General features: G+C 39.8%; 1 protein-coding gene and 1 long non-coding RNA gene across 7 annotated transcripts in view; one reads left to right on the forward strand and one right to left on the reverse strand.

Moving 5' to 3' along the window:
* PRLR (prolactin receptor) overlaps positions 1 to 18,041 on the reverse strand; it is a 143,455-nt gene that overhangs the window by 58,434 nt on the left and 66,980 nt on the right. The window lies entirely within an intron of this gene.
* The window catches only part of LOC137151198 (uncharacterized), a 41,402-nt gene that overhangs the window by 8,020 nt on the left and 15,341 nt on the right, over positions 1 to 18,041 (forward strand). The window lies entirely within an intron of this gene.

An 18,041-nucleotide genomic window follows, 5' to 3' on the forward strand; every position in this document is an offset into this window, starting at 1 on the left:
AACTGATGCATGTTCATTTTCACCATGTGAGTCAGATGTCACCAACAGAAGGTTGATTTTCTTTTTTGGCAGTTTGAGTTCTATAGTTTCTGTATCCGAGTGTTGCTCTTTTAAGACTTCTCACAGAATGTTCCACACCTCATCCCTCTCAGATTTTGGAAGGCAAAATTCTGGTTCTCACTTTCAGGTGACATTGTAAATAAGAAGCAGGCAGCATAAGGTCCCATAAATCTTTCTGGTATTTCTGTTTGTATGACATTTTCATTTGAGAACTAGCTAGTGACTGCAGTGAAATTACATACCATGACATTTTTAATGTGTATTACAGCATGACTGTGGCTGAAAACCTCCTGTACTGAATAAAGTCATGATGGTTATCTTAGTATCGACATAATATGCTGAACATTTTATCCATGTTTTTCCTGCACACATCTCTATCTATCAGTCATGCATCTCATTAGTGCACAATAAATGAAATTCACAAAACAAGGTCTACCATTCAGTACAACCCAGTGCTACCAGGTGTGGATGGAGCAGCAGCCCAATGACTCTGTGAACTGGGGAGAGAGCTCTTTGCCAACTTTGAATATGGTTATGTTCAGGGTAGTGTTGGGGCAGGCTTAGATCACATTCAGCAGGGGGATCTTCCCATGATATACAGCAGCTGTAATGACTCATATACCATTCCTCCTCCTTGCAGCCAACAGAAGGTACACGGGGTCATGGCCAACTGGCACAAGATGGAACTGCCTGAAAACTGATCTAATTTACTGCATGGGATTGACCTAGTGCTGAATTGCCTGAGGACAGGGAGAGTGTAAAGGTGGCTGAAAGTCACCCTTGCACCGACCCTTCCTTAGCTCCTTGACCACCACTGAGTTTTCGGTCCTGCATGTGAGAGTTCATAATTTTGTGAGAATGAAAGCTCTTTAAGAAAAAAGTCTGCCATAATGAGTCAACAGGAATGAATTTCTAAAACATGACAATAATAAATGTTGATGATGGAGAATCTTCTGGAAAAAAGCCAATTTAGTATAACAAGCCTTTTAATTAGAAGTCTTAGATTTGAGAGAGATTTCAGTTTAAAAGTATTAACTTTTACACATCAAATTTAAGCACTCAAAGGAAAAATTCACCCTATTTAGGAGGTGGTTCTTGAAATGTCTGTAATTTATGTCTCAGGAATTCTGTATTAAATGGAAGAGTTTCTAGTGGAGACTCAAATTAGTGAAGTGTCACTGCAATGTACGCAGAATTAGATAAGCAGAGGGCACATCTTTTAATGATAGTTTAAGGTATTTCATTCTCCATTCAAAAAAGAATTGGACAAATAATCAAATGGGAAAAACAAATAAATGGTATTTGTCTGAACACAGTAACAAAGATTCATTTAAACACACATAAATAGCTATTTGATAACAGATGGGTCACCTTAAGTCCAGACGTACAACAACTGTTTAAGATAGGTGAGTGAAAGACCAAATCTGGAGAGTTTATTTAGAATCCCATCAAAAAAATGCTGCAAGCAAACACTGCTACCTATTTTCAGTATATTAAACAGCAGAGGTCAAGGTGGCGTGATATGGATGTGAATATGAATTCACCCTAACATACAGGGCTTCCTAGCTCTGAAATCCATATAGTGGGAGGACAGATCAAGGCTTACATGTCATCTTTTTAGAAAACTATTCTGAAAATTATTTCATACTATAATCACAATGTAGATTAAAAGAAGGTTTTGAAAATATTATACGTCTTTACTGTTACCTGGGACTTTAATAATATATAAACACAGCAATAATTGATGTGAGACTACTTAAAGAACCAACCAATAAAAAAAAAAAAAAAAAGGCTGCTTAATGCAGCCAACCTTCTAACAAAGGTGGAGCACAACAGTACTCCGTATGGTCCTGATCTCACAATCTTTCATGTTTTTTCTTCATCACTATGGCCTGATCTAACACCCATTGATGTCAAGGGGGATTTTCAATGGACTGTTATGTGAGTTGGATTTAGCACACAATCTCCACTGAAGTAAATGGGACTAAATGCAGAATAAAGATGAGATTTGCAGGATTTGGCTCTAGGTTTAGGGATATTTTTGGCTAGTCTTTTAAGACAGGATGTTGCTGAATAAGTGTTAACTGTTATACCATTTAATTGTAGCAGAAACTGAAAGAAAAAATGTTGTACGAGTTCTTTAAATTTTTTTCAAGCACATTGGAATTTGCAATTCATCTTAACAAAATGGATATCCTCAATAGACGATCCTCAGCTATCCTGAGACAGAAGTTGCACTATATGCTGTAAACGCTTAGTAATATTTTTTATTAATTACACACAAAACCGTATGTTAAAAGAACATTATTAAGGTTAAAAGTTCCAGAGGGGTAGCCGTGTTAGTCTGTATACAGCAAAAACAATGAGAGTCCTGTAGCACTTTAAAGACTAACAAATTTTATTTCTGCAGGCATAAGCTTTCGTGGGCTACAATCCACTTCATCAGATGCAAGAAATAGAAATCAGATAGGGGGTGTGTGTATATATATATATATATACACATATACATACACATCCAAATGTTGTTCCTTATCCTTGGATGTAAATATATACCTCCTATCTGATTTCTATTTCTTGCATTTGACGAAGTGGGTTGCAGCCCATGAAAGCTTATACCTGCAGAAATTAAATTTGTTAGCCTTTAAAGTGCTACAGGACTCTTGTTTTTATTGTTAAGGTTGCAAAGTCAAGCACACAAAAGTTAGGAAGTGTCAGAAATAAATTTGCCTGTGCAACCTTAATTCAGTTCCTTTGTGCAGATGCAATATTGTAGTATTTAATTATATGACCACATATTATTTTTTCCACAGGACCCCGCCTCATTCAATACATAGGATATATCTGTGCTGGGGATGAATCAGCATTGTATAGAGAAAGCGGTTGTCTGTAGGACCCCTGCCTCATTTGTTGAAGGTGGTGTGTAGTGAACGAGGTAGGGAGTTGCAGGAAAAGAAAAGGATGGTCTCATGGTTAAGGCAGTTGAATGCTGTCCTGGTGAACTGGTCTCTATCCATGCCTCTGTGAGAATTCCTGTATGATGCTGGGCAAATCACCTTCACATATTGTGGTCACTAATTGTATGTTCCTCATTTTCTGTGTGTCTGATTTGAACTCTGGGTCTGATTGGCACGAGTGTAGAGCACTCACATCTGCAACTGAATTCAGTGGACATTGAATGTAGGAAGTGCTTATAATGAAAATTACTGTGAATAATCAGGTCCTAGGTATCTCATATCAGGCATCCAAAATTAGTGGATTTTTTTACCTTAACATCTCTGTGCTCCAAATTCCCATCTGCAAAATGGGGCTAATACCTCTCTATATCATGGGGAGTTTTGTGAAAATTCACTAATGTCTGTGAAGCATTCAGGTACTAGACTGATGAGTGCCATAGAAAGGCCTATGAGAAAATTAATAATTCTGTCCTCAGTGCAGGTTTTGAATAGTGTGCAGCAAATAAGGCTTAAGGCCACACATTGAATAGCAAGGAGGAATTAAAATATTGAAAAGCTGATCATTAAATTAGCACTGTCCATTCTGTTTGCTGAATGAGACAGGAGTCCAATGGAAAACATAGTATGTGATCTTGTCATCAAACACTTCATTATAATGCAAATGCACAAGGAGCCTGGATTAAGGGTTGCACAGACAACATCCCTCCACCCCCTCCTTCTCTCCATCCCACTGATTCCCAGCCCCAGACTCCTTTCCCTACTAGTCTGTCTGCTCTAGCCTGTAATCTGATTTTAGTATCTCTCCATCCCATCCCATCCAATCTCCCTGTCTCCGACCCCATTTTCCTCCCTGGCTCCCAAATCCAATCCCTTTGCCCAGTCAGTCCCAGTTTCCACTCCCCAGATTCCTTGTCCCAATTTACTCCCCCAGCCCTCTCTGTAATGCCCTAGGACTGGGTTTTGCCCCCTCTGCATTTAAGTCAGATGGTTTCCTCCTCCACGTTGTCTGGATGCGGGGGGGAAGGGAGGGCGGGTTATTGAGAGCACAGGAGAGACAGATTCAATACTCTCAGTTCCAGGGCCCTGCCCCACCCTGGGTTGCAGCAACCAGGAGCAATCATTCCAGGGAAAGACCAGCTTTGACCATGTAGCCCTCGGCTGGTGGGAACATGCTCAGTCACTCTATGGAAATGGTGCATGCACAGCCCAGTCACAAGTAGGAGCTGAAAGGGAATGGCACATGCTCTGTCTCTCTGTGGAGATTGTGTATGTGCAGTCTGGTCAACATTAGGAGTTGTGAGAAGCTCAAGCATGCTCAGTGAGGACTTTTTAGTGTTAAATTCTAGCAATCTCTTCTGAGCATGAGCAAACTGCAATTTTTCAAGGGCTTACAACTTGGCCAAATTTTCCACACAAGTGGAAAAAGATACAACCTTAACACAAAGGCCACCCCTCTGCCAAGTCTCTGCTCCAATCCATAGGGACACTAGACATTTTCAAAATAAAGCACTCAAGAATTTAGTGTGGGCAAAACAATATATTTTTCCCTAGCTTCATTGTCAGAAGCAGCTGAACTATTTTGGCTGAAATTTAAAAGAAAAAAAAAATCACCCTGAGGCAGAAGTTCAGAATGGAAAATTTCAGCCTGAATGATTAGAGTTCAGTAAAGTTATAAGCTAAAGAAAACAGGGTCTTTATATTGGGAAGTGTTGGGCAACCTTAATAATGGTTAGTGCTCCAGCTCTGCCTATATCATAACGATTATTACCATTGCATTAAAAATATGTTGGCATCTTCCCACTGAACTGCCTTGTAAAAATATATTGTTTTTGCCCATGCTAAAAATATATTGTTTTGTCAATCACTTCAATCTCCCTGGACACTCAGTAACAGACTTGAAAGTTGCCATACTTCAACAAAAAACTTCAAAAAGAAACTCCAGTGTGAAACTGCAGAGCTGGAACTCATTTGCAAACTTGACACTATCAGACTAGGTCTCAACAGAGACTGGGAGACTGGCTAGCCCACTACAAAAAATAATGTTCCCTCCTTTGACATTCATCAACTGTTGTGAATGGCGGAAAGTTCCAGAGGGGTAGCCGTGTTAGTCTGTATACAGCAAAAAGAACGAGAATCCTGTAGCACTTTAAAGACTAACCAATTTAATTTCTGCAAGCATAAGCTTTCGTGGGCTGCAACCCACTTCATCAGATGTAAGGAATAGAAATCAGATAGGGGGTATATATATACATTGTGGCGAGGTGGGCCTGTTTGACCCCGTGGTCTGCGCTCCCTTCGGCTACACTGGTGTGTGGCTGGGTGGGAGCGGGGGGGCCCTGGTCCCGCCCTCTTTCCCGGGCCCCTACCCAGGGACCCTGCGAGGAGTAGCCTCAAACAGCTTAGTCCATGGGCTACTATCTTCCCTGGGTCGCCTGTCCACGGCCCCCCTGCTTGTGGTCCTCCTTCAGGCTTTTGGGGCTGGTGTCCTCCGGCCTTGCCTGGACGGGCTTCTCCTTCACTCCCGTGGCTGGGTGCTGTCGCAACACCCACCCTAGCTCCATGCCTTGTAGCAGCTCTACTCTGCTCCACTCTGTTCCTCCACTCAACTCCCTCTCAGCTGCCCTTGCCTGCCTGAAACATAGTCTTTTACCTGCTGTGACAAGCTCCTTAACTGGTTTCAGGTGACCCAATTAACCTGGAGTAACCCTGGCTCTGTTACCCAGGGAACAGGAATTTGGTAAGCCTGGGGCTGATATATATGCCTTCTAGCACCCTCCTATAGCCGTCAGGACTGGCCCCATCACAACATCTAAGGGTAAGGAACAACAATGGGGAAGTTAGGTATAAGCAAAGTCCAGTCAGTTAGAGTAGTTGAGGTCTGTCCTGTAGTAGGTGACTTCTGGGTACCCGTCTGGCTTTGTCAATTTCTTTCTTCACCTCTCCAGGTGGGTGTTGTAGTTTTAAGAATGTTTTATGGAGATCCTGTAGGTATTTGTCTCTGACTGAGGGATCGGAGCAATGACAGAGCCAGACGGGTACTCAGAAGTCACCTACTACAGGACAGACCCAATGAAGAAAACAACAGAACACCACTGGCCATCACCTACAGCCCCCAGCTAAAATCTCTCCAACACATCGTTAAGGATCTATAACCTATCCTAGCAGATGATCCCTCACTCGCTCAAGCTGTGGGAAGAAGACCTATCCTTACTTACAGACAGCCCCCCAACCTGAAGCAAATACTCACCAGCAACTGTACACCATACAAGAACACCACTAACCCAGGAACATACCCCTGCAACAAACCCCATTGCCAGCTCTACCCACACATTGACTCTAGTGACACCATCACAGGTCCTAACCACATCAGCCACACCATTAGGAGCTCATTCATCTGCACACCTACTAATGTAATATATGCCATTATGTGCCAGCAATGCCCCTCTGCCATGTACATTGGCCAAACCGGACTGTCACTACGCAAAAGAATAAATGGACATAAATCAGATATAAAAAATGGTAATATCCATAAACCAGTCGGAGAGCACTTCAATTTCCCAGAAGAGAAACTGCAGAGCTGGAACTCATCTGCAAACTTGACACAATCAAACTGGGTCTAAATAGGAACTTGGAATGGTTATCTCATTACAAGAAGTAATCATCACTGTTCACACATTCTCACCTCCTAATCATTGGTTGTGAATAGGCCTCAACTACTCTAACTGAATGGACTTTGCTTATACCTAACTTCCCCATAGTTGTTCCTTACCCTTATATGTATATATATACTTCCTATCTCATTTCTATTCCTTACATCTGACGAAGCGGGTTATAGCCCACGAAAGCTTATGCCTGCAGAAATTAAATTTGTTAGTCTTTAAAGCGCTACAGGACTCTCGTTGTTTTTGTTGTGAATGGCCTCATCCACCCTGATTGAATTTACCTCATTAATACTTGCCCTCCTCACTGTGAGGTAACTCACCCATCCTTGCATGTGTATATATACCTACCAAACTGAAATTTCCACTTCATGCATCCGACAAAGTGGGTTTCTGCCCACAAAAACTTATGCCCAAATACATTTGTTAGTCTTTAAGGTGCCACAGTGTTTTGCTAAAAACAGACTGACATGGCTACCCCTCTGGAACTCATCAAACTAAACAAATATTCTTTTCAGTTCACCTTTAAGATGAATATATAACTGAATTTTGTTTGTGGGATGGGAGCAGACGTTAAAAATTAAAATCTGGATTAACAATGCATGGAAAGTATTAGTAGATTGATTTATATCATGAACTGATGGATTCGTTGGGTTATTTTCAAAACTGTCAGCTTTGTAGCTGAGTAAATTGCCTTATCTAATTTTATATCTAATCAGAGTTAAGCAGCATAATATTTTATGGCATCTTTAATATTGTTATTGTTAGTAGTACCACATACATTTTAAAGTCTAATTACTAATTGATTTTTTTGTCTATAATGTTCTCACATAAAGACAGTGCCGGACTGGCTATCTTAGCATTAGCCAAAAAAAGAAAACAAAAAAAGATTGACCGGATCCAACAAGTTTCACTTCCAGACAATTTATTTTTTTATAAACTTCAGGATGAAGACAAATTATAGATCCTATCTTATATTGCCTTTGCTCAGACCAAGAAAATATCACTATGAAATGGAAACAATTCACAATAAGTGCAGGCAAACTTTGTAATTTGCCCAGGATGTTGATTAAAATTCTGTCTATTATTATTTAAATTTGAATGCCTAAAATCTGATCTTGAATGTGATCAACTCCAGATTCTGGTTTATGATTTGACTACAGAAAGTTTAGGATTTCAATGTTTGAATTGTGAAAGCTTCACTGCTACTTTAAGGAAAGGAGTTAAAAATTGGATAAAGATAAGGTGAGGCAATACGAAGTCATATTTGCAGTTTTAGCAAAGCTAAGAAAGTTAGGCTTGTAGTACATAATTGGAGAAGTGCTGCCATTAGTATTTTCCCTTAATGATTATTTGGTTAGTTTCTATTTCAGCAATGTGTGATTAAATGTCAGTGGTACTAGTGACTGATCCAAAGTTCACTAAATCAATGAAATCATTCCCATTGATTTTGACAGGTTTTGGATTAGGGCTTCAGTTGACCCGAGGACAAGTAGCAGGAAAGGCTAGAGACTAGGCTGAAGCAAAGTATGTGAGGCCCTATGCCTCTACAGAGGGTTTTGTCTTTAAAGATTGAGGCCTGGTCTACACTGCCACTGATGGTCAATGGAATATACGCAAGTTATGTACTATGGCTTGTGTATCTCCCGTCGACATACTTACATTGATGTACCACTGTGTCTACATGGCACTGCGTTGATGGGAGGTACCCTCCCATTGATGCAGCCTTACTCTTTTCGGGGAGCTGGATTAATGGCATCGACCGGAAAGCCCATCTCCCACCAATTGAATGGGTCTAAATGACCTGCTCAGTTGATCCTGCTGCATTGATTGGGATGTATAGACAAGCCCTAAGATATAGAATCATAGAAATGTAGAGCTGGAAGGGACCTCAAGAAGTCATTGAGTCCAGCCCTCTGAACTGTGGTGGGACCAAGTAAAGCTAAATCATCCCTGACAGGTGTTTGTCCAACTTGTTCTTAAAACTTTCCAATGATAGGGATTCCACAACCTCCCTCCAGAGCCTAACTACCCTTTTGATTAGATTTTTTTTTCTGGTATTTAACCTAAACCTCCCTTGCTGCAGATTAAGCTCATTTCTTCTTGTCCTATCTTCAGTGGTTATGGAGAACAGTTGATCACCATCCTCTTTCTAAAAGTCCTTAACATATCTGAAGACTTATCAGGTCCCCCATCAGTCTGTTTCTCAAAACTAAACATGTCCAGGGTTCTTTAACCTTTCATCATAGGACAGGTTTTCTAAATCTTGTATTATTTTTGTTGCTTTCATCTGGACTCTCTCCAATTTGTCCCCATTATTCCTAAAATCTGGCACCAAGAATTGGACACAATACTCCAGCTGAGGTCTCACCAATATTGACTAAAGCGGGACAATTACTTCCCATGTCTTACATACAACACTTCCATTAATACACTCACGGCTACATCATATTTTGGGCTCATTCAATTTGTGATCCAATATAACCCGCAGATCCTTTTCAGTAGTACTACCACTGAGTCAGTTATTTCCCATGTTGTAGTTGTGTATTTGATTTTTCCTTCCTAAGTGAAGTACTAGCACTTGTCTCTACTGAATTTCATCTTGTTGAATTCAGACCAATTTCCAATTTGTCAGGGTCATTGTGAATGTAATTTTTTCCTCCAAAATGCTTGCAATCCCTGCTAGCTTGGTGTTCTCTGCAAATTTTATAAGCATACTCTCCACTCCATTATCAAAGTCATCACTGAAAATATTGACTAGTGCCAGACCCAAGAAAGACCCTGCAGGACCCTGGTAGGTTATACTCCCACTCTGCCAATGAACCATTGATGATTACTTTTTGAGTATGGTCTTTCAACCCATTGTGCATTCATCTTATAGTAATTTCAACTAGACCACATTTCCCTAGTTTGTTTATGAGTATGTCATGTGGGACACTCTGTCAAAAGCATTCCTAAAAATCAAGATCTAGCACATCTATTAGGCCAGCAACCCTGTCAAAGAAGGAAATTAGTTTGGTTTGGCATGATTTGGTCTTGACAAATGCCTGCTGGCTATTAAGGAAAATCCTATTATCCTCTCGGTGCTTACAAACTGATTGTTCAGTAATTTGTTTCAATATCTTTCCTGGCATCAAAGTTAGGCTGACTGGTCCATAATTCCTTGGGTCCTCTTTGTTTCCCTTTTTAAAGATAGGTATGATGTTTGCTTTTCTCCAGTCTTCTGGGACCTCATCCATCTTCCAGGCATTCTTAGAGATAATTGCTAATGATTCTGAGGTTGCTACAGCTAGTTCCTTCAGAACCCTAAGATTAATTTCATCAGGCCTGTCAATTTGAGTACACTTAACTTATTTAAATATTCTTTAACCTTTTCTTTCTCTATTTGGGCTTGCATTCCTTCTCCATTGTTGTTAATATTAACTTTGTTGAGTATCTGGTCACCATTAACCAACAGACCAGATTTCTGGAGCATGAATCCACAATAACAAGATGTTACTAGCAAATTACAGAAGTTACCTTTTATGAATCTCATTTGTTTCTTCATAATTTTGTAAGACATAATTTATATGTTACTATAAATATAGGAGTCTGCTCTTATCATTCAAATGAAACTTTTAGGTCAGTAGCTAAGGCACTCCCATAAGCTTAAGTAAAGGTGGTTCTCCTCTCAGAGAAGTATCAGAACTGCTTAGGCTGAAAGAATAAATCTTAGATTAAAAGGAAAAAGAAATAACTATTACACTCATTTAAGAGCCTCTTCTTAGGCTCATTTACCACCATTAGCAATCCTGCAGGAATTACAAACTGATTGGAGTAAACTGTCACATCGCATAATTGGCAGTACTACTAGTCAGTTAGGTGGGTGATGAACAAATACATTTAAGGGATCAGAATGTAACTGCTTTTTGTCCCCTGGAAGCCCATTTATTAAACTAGGATGAAGAAAAGCATTAATTTCCACTTGATCTTCAAATCTGCAGCACCATACATTTTCCTGGGTTTGTTGGTAGATTAAGATGACCGCATTAGGCACACATGACCAAATCCTCCTAGTTTACGTTCATGCAACCACCCTGAAGTTAATGGGCCCGACACGGATCTCACATTCTAGCTTTATATACACATTCTGGTGTATATAAGTAGGCTTGGAAGGAGTCTATTTAAATCATTAGTTGTCTCTAAAACCTCAGTGTCACCTGACACACAGAAATAGATGAAAAAATATGCATCAACAGTCACTGGCTAGTGCAGCGTCCCCTTCATGTAGCGCTTGCAGGGACCCAGTATCCCAGCCCCATGGTGGGAAGTTTCTGCAGCCCTTGGTTCACTCACTCACCTGCCAGGAGTGCAGGGGACAGTCTGCCATTCCCAGGCAGAAGCTGTTCTGCAGTTGGCAGCTACTGAGGTCATGGCAGGACAATGGCACCTTCCTAGTGACATTGACCATGCAGCTGGGTCAGGAACACTTGACCAAGCAGCAGTGATCACATCACAAAAGGGCTACAACAGCTGCCAACCGCTGCTGGAGCTGCAGATCTGATTGACCCCAAAGCACGGTTGTGTTAATCAAAGTTTAGGAAGAGCATGAATGCTATTACATTTATGTACTAGGCCAACTGCACTAGTACAGTAAGAGAGGCCAAGTTTATAATTTTATGTCAGTAATGGGTTGTAAAAAAAAACCTTAGAAGAATACTGCAGTGAATACCCTGACCTCAAATTCAAAACAGTGAAAAAATCTGGAAAGGGAGATGAAAACACTGCAAAGTTTATAAAAACATAAATCTCCAGAAAGGCAAATTGTATTGCTTAATATTTGAACAGTATGTCTCATTTGAAAATAAAAGATTTAAGCAAAGGTAACCCAAGCTTCAACAGGACCCTGTTTGGGAAGAATGAGACAAAAGAAGGAAAAAACTGGATTTTCTACATGGTCTGGTACACGCTTTGAGGACATTCCAATGCATGGTCTCTAGCTCTGCTTCATAAATATGCAGTGGCAGCACACACTTGCCCAGAACGTTGTCAGCTGGAAGAAAAATATCTGCCGGAAGTTTTCACTCACCACCATGCTGCAATTAAGGAGCTTTAGAGTGGTGGGAAATTCTCTTTAGTAACTGATGAAACTCCAGAGCTCTCCAGAGAGGCAGCAATGAAAGTCCTCGCAGTGTTCTATCGTGATAAAAATACATCAATAAATACTATTCTATTGAAATCCTCTGTTGATCAGTGCAACATAGGGGTCATTTCAATTTGGATTCAAGATGTATTGTGAGAGTACAGCCAAATGTGGGAAAACTGCGTTAATCAACAACTCCTTGATGTACTTGCAATGCTTAATAAAGGACTTGAAAAAAATGTATCCACGTCTGCTGCACATTCCATGTATTGCTCATCTTTTGCATGTACGCATTGATCAGGCAATCAAAACTGATGCATCCTGGGACATCAATGAATTTGTGGTATGTTTTCCAGTGAAATTTAAACATGCCAATGAGCAAAGGTGAGTGTTTTTTGAAGTCTGTGAAGCAAGAATGTGAGCTCACTGCCCGGTGCAACGTAATTATACTGATGTAAGTTTGTATTGTAGACCTGGCCTGAGATAGCACAGACAAATGCATTGTCACGAAGAGCTAGAGGTACAATTCCCAGTTTGCATATGAGCTGAGCTAGCACGCTAAATACAGTAGTGTAGCTGTAGTAGCATAGGCTCCAGCAGCAGAGGCTTGTTGCCCCAAGTACATACCCATAGAGTTCAGGTGAGTTGGTACTCAGGGTGGCAAGCCCATGTCACCCTGCCTGGGTGCTACTGCGGCTACACTATTATTTTTGGTGTGCTAGCTCAATTGAGAGCTAGTGTGAGTGTATGTATGCAAGCTGGAAATCACACTATGAGCTAATAGTGTAGATGTAGCCTAACATTTCAAGGGAGTCAACATTCTGTGGTGGAACCAGTGAGCAGCCAGTGGGAATGCAAATAAGTTGTAAGATAAAGTAGGGGTCCTCTTTAAAGTACCTATAAAAGGTGAAATATATTTACAACGTAGTAGAGGTGTTGTATTACTCTTGGCAACTTTTGCTCATTTGTAATATATGTGATTCTGATTCGCCTCCCAGACTAGTATACATCAGAATGGACTTCATTGAAATTGGTGACATTACACTAAAATGAAACCAGTGCAAATAAACAGGAGAATTAGGGCCTGTACCTTTTCGACATACAAATAGCATGACCACTTTCATCAGGAGACATAAACCAACAAAAAGCTGAGTGGATCCTTTGTAATACAGTGGGTACAATAGATAGCACTCACATGCCACTGTCTTTCCGAAAACATGTAGTTACTTATGCTACTTACGTAGATCTGACTGGTTCCAGAATCCCAGTACCAAACTTGGTCCATCCTCGGGAGCACACAGCTTTTAAGATAATTGCCTACTTTAAAATTGTTATGAATAGTTAGAGTGATAACTCAGCTGTCAATATGTATTTTTATCACTTGAATTTTCATGTTACCAAACCTAACTGTATCTTGGGTTTGGTGTGTGTGTGTTTATTTATTATATATAATATATACTCTATCTGTATGTATAAAGTGAACTATAAAAGATTAAAACAAATCTTCACTAGAGTGGTCCTCAGCTTTGGAATTCTCTCCTCTATTTCTCATCTCTAATTCTCTATGACAGTCCATCTGCACTTCCCTGGAATACTGCAAAGCCTTTCTTCTCAGCTGTTTGGGAAGGAGGTAGGTTGACAGGCTAAGGATGTGGGGTTAATCCATAATTGTCATAACAATACAAATTGTCATAGTTCTAGGATAAACTGTACTTTTGACCCCCTCATGCAGTATTTCCATTGTCACCTCTTCTACAAGACTGCCTGCACTTTTCTCAGCGGGGCATCCCATGACTCACCCCAGAGAGGGTCTCCAGGCTAGAGCACCCCATTTACCAGCCACTTTAACTCAGTAGTACAGCTGGGTTTGGCCCCTACAATCGACTTCCATCTGGGAGCTCTGAACAGTATGAAAATGCAGTGACAGAGAGACATTTATTGTGCCTCTCCCTGGCTGTGTTCAAGGGCTTACTTTTTAACAGCTATTTAGTTCTCTGTTCTCAGATTCCTGTCAGAATCCTCCCACCACAGAGTTACCAGGGAAGTGGTGCCCCACCAAGATAAAGGTAAAACTTCAAAAGGCAGTACACACATCAGTTCATTTGAGTACCAGCAGTACCTCTTATTTGAAGCCAGTATTCACTTTCTTGGCTAATTTAGCCAGCTCTTGGAGGAATTAACTCTTTGCAATTGTATTGTTTGCCATATGACTACCAATCAAACAACTAGATGGATATATAATATTCAAAAAAATATTACAGCTAGTTTTCACATTCCTCACAACATTACTTTGCCAGGCTTGTTTTATGTTAAGTAGAGTGTCAGTCCTATAAGTAAATTGTTGATTTTAATTTTTCTGCTAAAATTCTTAGTTTAATTTGTGTGAAGTGGTTAGTGTTAGACAGGCACTATAAAATTGAAAAATAAGGCTCTGATCCTGCAAAGACTTAACTTTACGTACTGTGAATAGACCTACTGAAATTAATAGAGGTATTCATTCTGCACCAAATTGTGCATGTGCACAAGCCTTTGTGGGATTGGCCCCTAAATAAAAGCAGTTAAATAGAAGGATCATATGATGTACCATATTGTAAGGAATTAATTTGGACTCTTAATACTTTTTTTTTCCAGTGACACAGGATTTGTTACAGCTCTTGAATAACTATGTATCTTCACCATGTCCTAACTTACAGGATTTGTGTTCTTCTCTGTGTCTGTGTGGAAAAATCTCATTAAGGTCAAAAGGAGTTCTCAGAATGAGAGTAGAATATGGTGGTCCTTAATTCATTCAATTTAAAAAAAATATTTATATTATGTATCTTGAACTCAAAATATACCACATGTACAGCAGCTTGATAAAGTCAGCAGATATAGTTCTTAAAAGCAAAACTCTAGCAAACTACTACTGGTTCTGGCATGGTACTTTGAACTTGAAACAAGGCTGATTTGGATTCCTTTTGCAGTTCAAGTTGTAGTTTACAGAGTTCAGTTCAATAACAAATTATATTAATTTTCACACAACCGTTATTAGTGACACTGAAACAGATCTACAGTAATCACACACACTTAAAATAGATAGGGTAATTGTCTAACAAATCATGTCATATTTTGACACTTAATCTTAATACTGATTTTTGGCAGGCACTTTGCTCTGCTGTATTTTTACATAGTATTGATGTATATGTTGGTAGACTGTGCTGTAAATAAGGTAGCTTGTCTCCGTGGGCAAGTAGGACCACGGTGAGCACAAACAATCCTGTTGATTGCTACACTCTCAGGAGGCACATCCAGTAATGAGATGCTTCACTTGCTACTATGATCCCCTGATTGTCTTGGAAGTGAAAGATTTATATCTATCTACCACGATGTGGATTTCAAGTTTCATGAACCCAGAAAAAAGTATGCATCATTTTGGCTTCTGTTGCTAACACGAGCCCAAATCATAATTTTGGCTATTATAGTTCATGTCAAGATGTCTTCTTTGCCTCTGATCATTTATTTCAACACTCATACATTTAAAATGGATGTCAGCTGATCCACTGTGCTATGAGGACTGTGGAAAAATAGTACAATATTTTAATCTTTTCCACAGCAGACTATGGATGTGCCTCAATAAAACTGTGATTAAACACACGTGCACACACACAAACACAAAGTTGGTATGAAAAGGAATGCTGCTAAAACAAAAACCTACCCATGTTTAAAATGTGAAAGAAATTGTTCAAGAACATTTCATACTAGTAGAAACATTACTTCTTTAAAGCTGGCATGATTAGAGATGCTGAGCTCAGTGCAACTTTCTATTGTTGATGATGAAAGCGAGCCAGACATTCATAAATAGGTTTTTCCCTGGACTTTGATCCATACTTTTGTTCAGCATCTCATCTTCCCTGAATCTTCCTGGTGTTACTACACACACCACCTCTTTCCATCACCACCACTTTCACCTGAGCTGCTCACGCTTTGAGACAAAGGCTGCACAATCCCTACAGCTAGAAAAAGAAAAAAAAAAAGATTTTTCTGAGTAGCACTAGTATGTAATTAAACTCCAGAGGGTGCTGACTGCACCATGTATCAGCATAACCTTCCTTTTATAGGCTAATATCATTATGCCAAATTTATCCACATTTAATGCTATGGAAGTGAATGAAGTTACACCAGGGATTAATTTGGCCTATGGTTTATTCAGCATTCTCAGACTCTAATGCCCTGAGACTCAATATGCTGTGTCTCAAGCTGGGGGCACAGAATGCTAGGTAACTTGCTAAGGGGGTAACTGAAACTTCTCCTCCCCAAAAGGACTCAGCTGAGGTTCTTCATGCAGAGTTATCAGAATAAAGCCTTTACTCAACAGAGGACACTGGGATTTTGAGATTCTGCTCTCTTCTCACCTCCTACCCCCCCAATTATCAGCTTGCAACTCTCAGCTTCATATAGGAAAAGTCTTCTGGCATATGTCCAGTGATTCAAGTTGTTGATCATGGATTTGTTTGTTATGTGAGGAACAAAATGCCAATTTCCCTCCTGTAAATGGCACAATATTTGAGATTACACAATATACAAATGGCTTATAAATAACAGAAAACCAAGCAAATTTTCATTTTGACCGAAAAGTTTTCCCTTCTGACGAGGAACTTAACACCTTGTGGTTTTAAAATATATCTGTCTTTATACTTTGATGTAGCCCTGAAATTGGTTCAGGAAGATTCTAATGTGATAAGGCAATGGAATTGCACTATGACCCTCAATCATAGAGTTATTTGAAGATAAAAATATCCATCTTCTTATTTCTGTGCATGTACAACAGAAATAACAAACAAAAAGAGTAACAGGTACTTATTTTTTGGTGTTATCTTGACAGGTGAACTGGAAGGATGCCCAGAACTAAACCTAATGAAACTGAAATGGGCCAAAATCTCAATGCAGCTTTAAACAAACCAAAACAAACCACCACCAAGAAAAAAAATCTCCTCTAAATTCTAGCTGTTCTTTCCTTGTCTCTAAGGAGTTCAGTTAAATGCAGAGACTATCCATACAGTCCTGTTACATGAAATAATAGGTTGTGCTTATGTAGCACTTCTTATTTGAAGATTTCACAAGGTAGGTATTGATATCCAAATTTTACACAGAAACACAGGATTGTCAAGTAATTTGACCAAGATCGCACGAGACAGAGGCAGAGCTGGGAACAGAACCCAGGCCCCCCCACTCCTAAACCTACATGGCAAACACTAGACAACACTGCCATAACAAGGCTAGTTGGTGACTTCCTGTTTTGTAATAAATATTTACTATACTACAATTTTTTCCATGCATTATATAAAATCTGAATTTATTGAGCTCATGTCAGATGCTTATTTATTAAGAATTGATATAAATCTGGACGGATGTCTGAATATTAAATATGAGTCAGACTGTCACAACTAAATACAAGGTCGAACAGATAGTTTGGCATAAATAGTTAGCACATATTGCAAGGGACCATTCAAGATGAAGTGGCCTGTTAACACCCCTGTAGTCATAGGACTAAAAGGGGCTTAGTGGGTTACGGATTGTTATAAGAAGCCATAAATCCAGTGTCTCTATTAAGACCATGATTTTTAGTGTCTAGCAAAGTTTTGAATTCAACACTGCATACATCAGAGAAGCATGGGCATTGAGGAGAGGAGTAAGAGGAACTCAAACAGATATTGGAACTCAAGCAGAGACAAAGGCTAGATTCTGTAGGTCCTCAAAGGTGAAGATAAGCAGCTTGAATTTGATCCAAGAAAATGAGTGGAAACAGTCAAGGAGTAGGGGTTGCAGCAGGAGAGAAAGATGGCTTCAAACACACTCAGTAGTTGGACTGGCCTTTAACATGAAATGGTGTTTTTAGGTTTGTAATGACTAATGCTTATATGGTTGTGGTTGTTTTTCTATTACATGTGTTGTTTATGCAGCTATTGAAGAGCTATCCCTGAATTTGAGTCTTTATCCAGTTGTGTGCTTGACTATAATACCCTATATCTTAGAGCCCTAGCTGCTGGGCTGATGGTATTTGTGATAAGCAAATCATGCTCCACTCATATACTGAAGAGAAGAATGCCATTAGAGGGGATTTTCTCCACTCCTTCTTTTCCAGTGGTGCCTTTCCAGTGTTTGGGATGTCACCCAGCTCTTCCATTGAAGTCATCCATGAGGATAAGCTTGTCTTCCTTGGCTGTGGCAGTGAAAACTGCATCAAGACCATAGTAGAACTGCTCCTGT

The sequence above is a fragment of the Emydura macquarii genome, unplaced genomic scaffold (genome assembly GCF_026122565.2).
Source record: "Emydura macquarii macquarii isolate MOO-44397 ecotype Brisbane River unplaced genomic scaffold, CSIRO-AGI_Emac_v2 contig_1045, whole genome shotgun sequence".
Lineage (NCBI taxonomy): Eukaryota > Metazoa > Chordata > Testudines > Chelidae > Emydura > Emydura macquarii.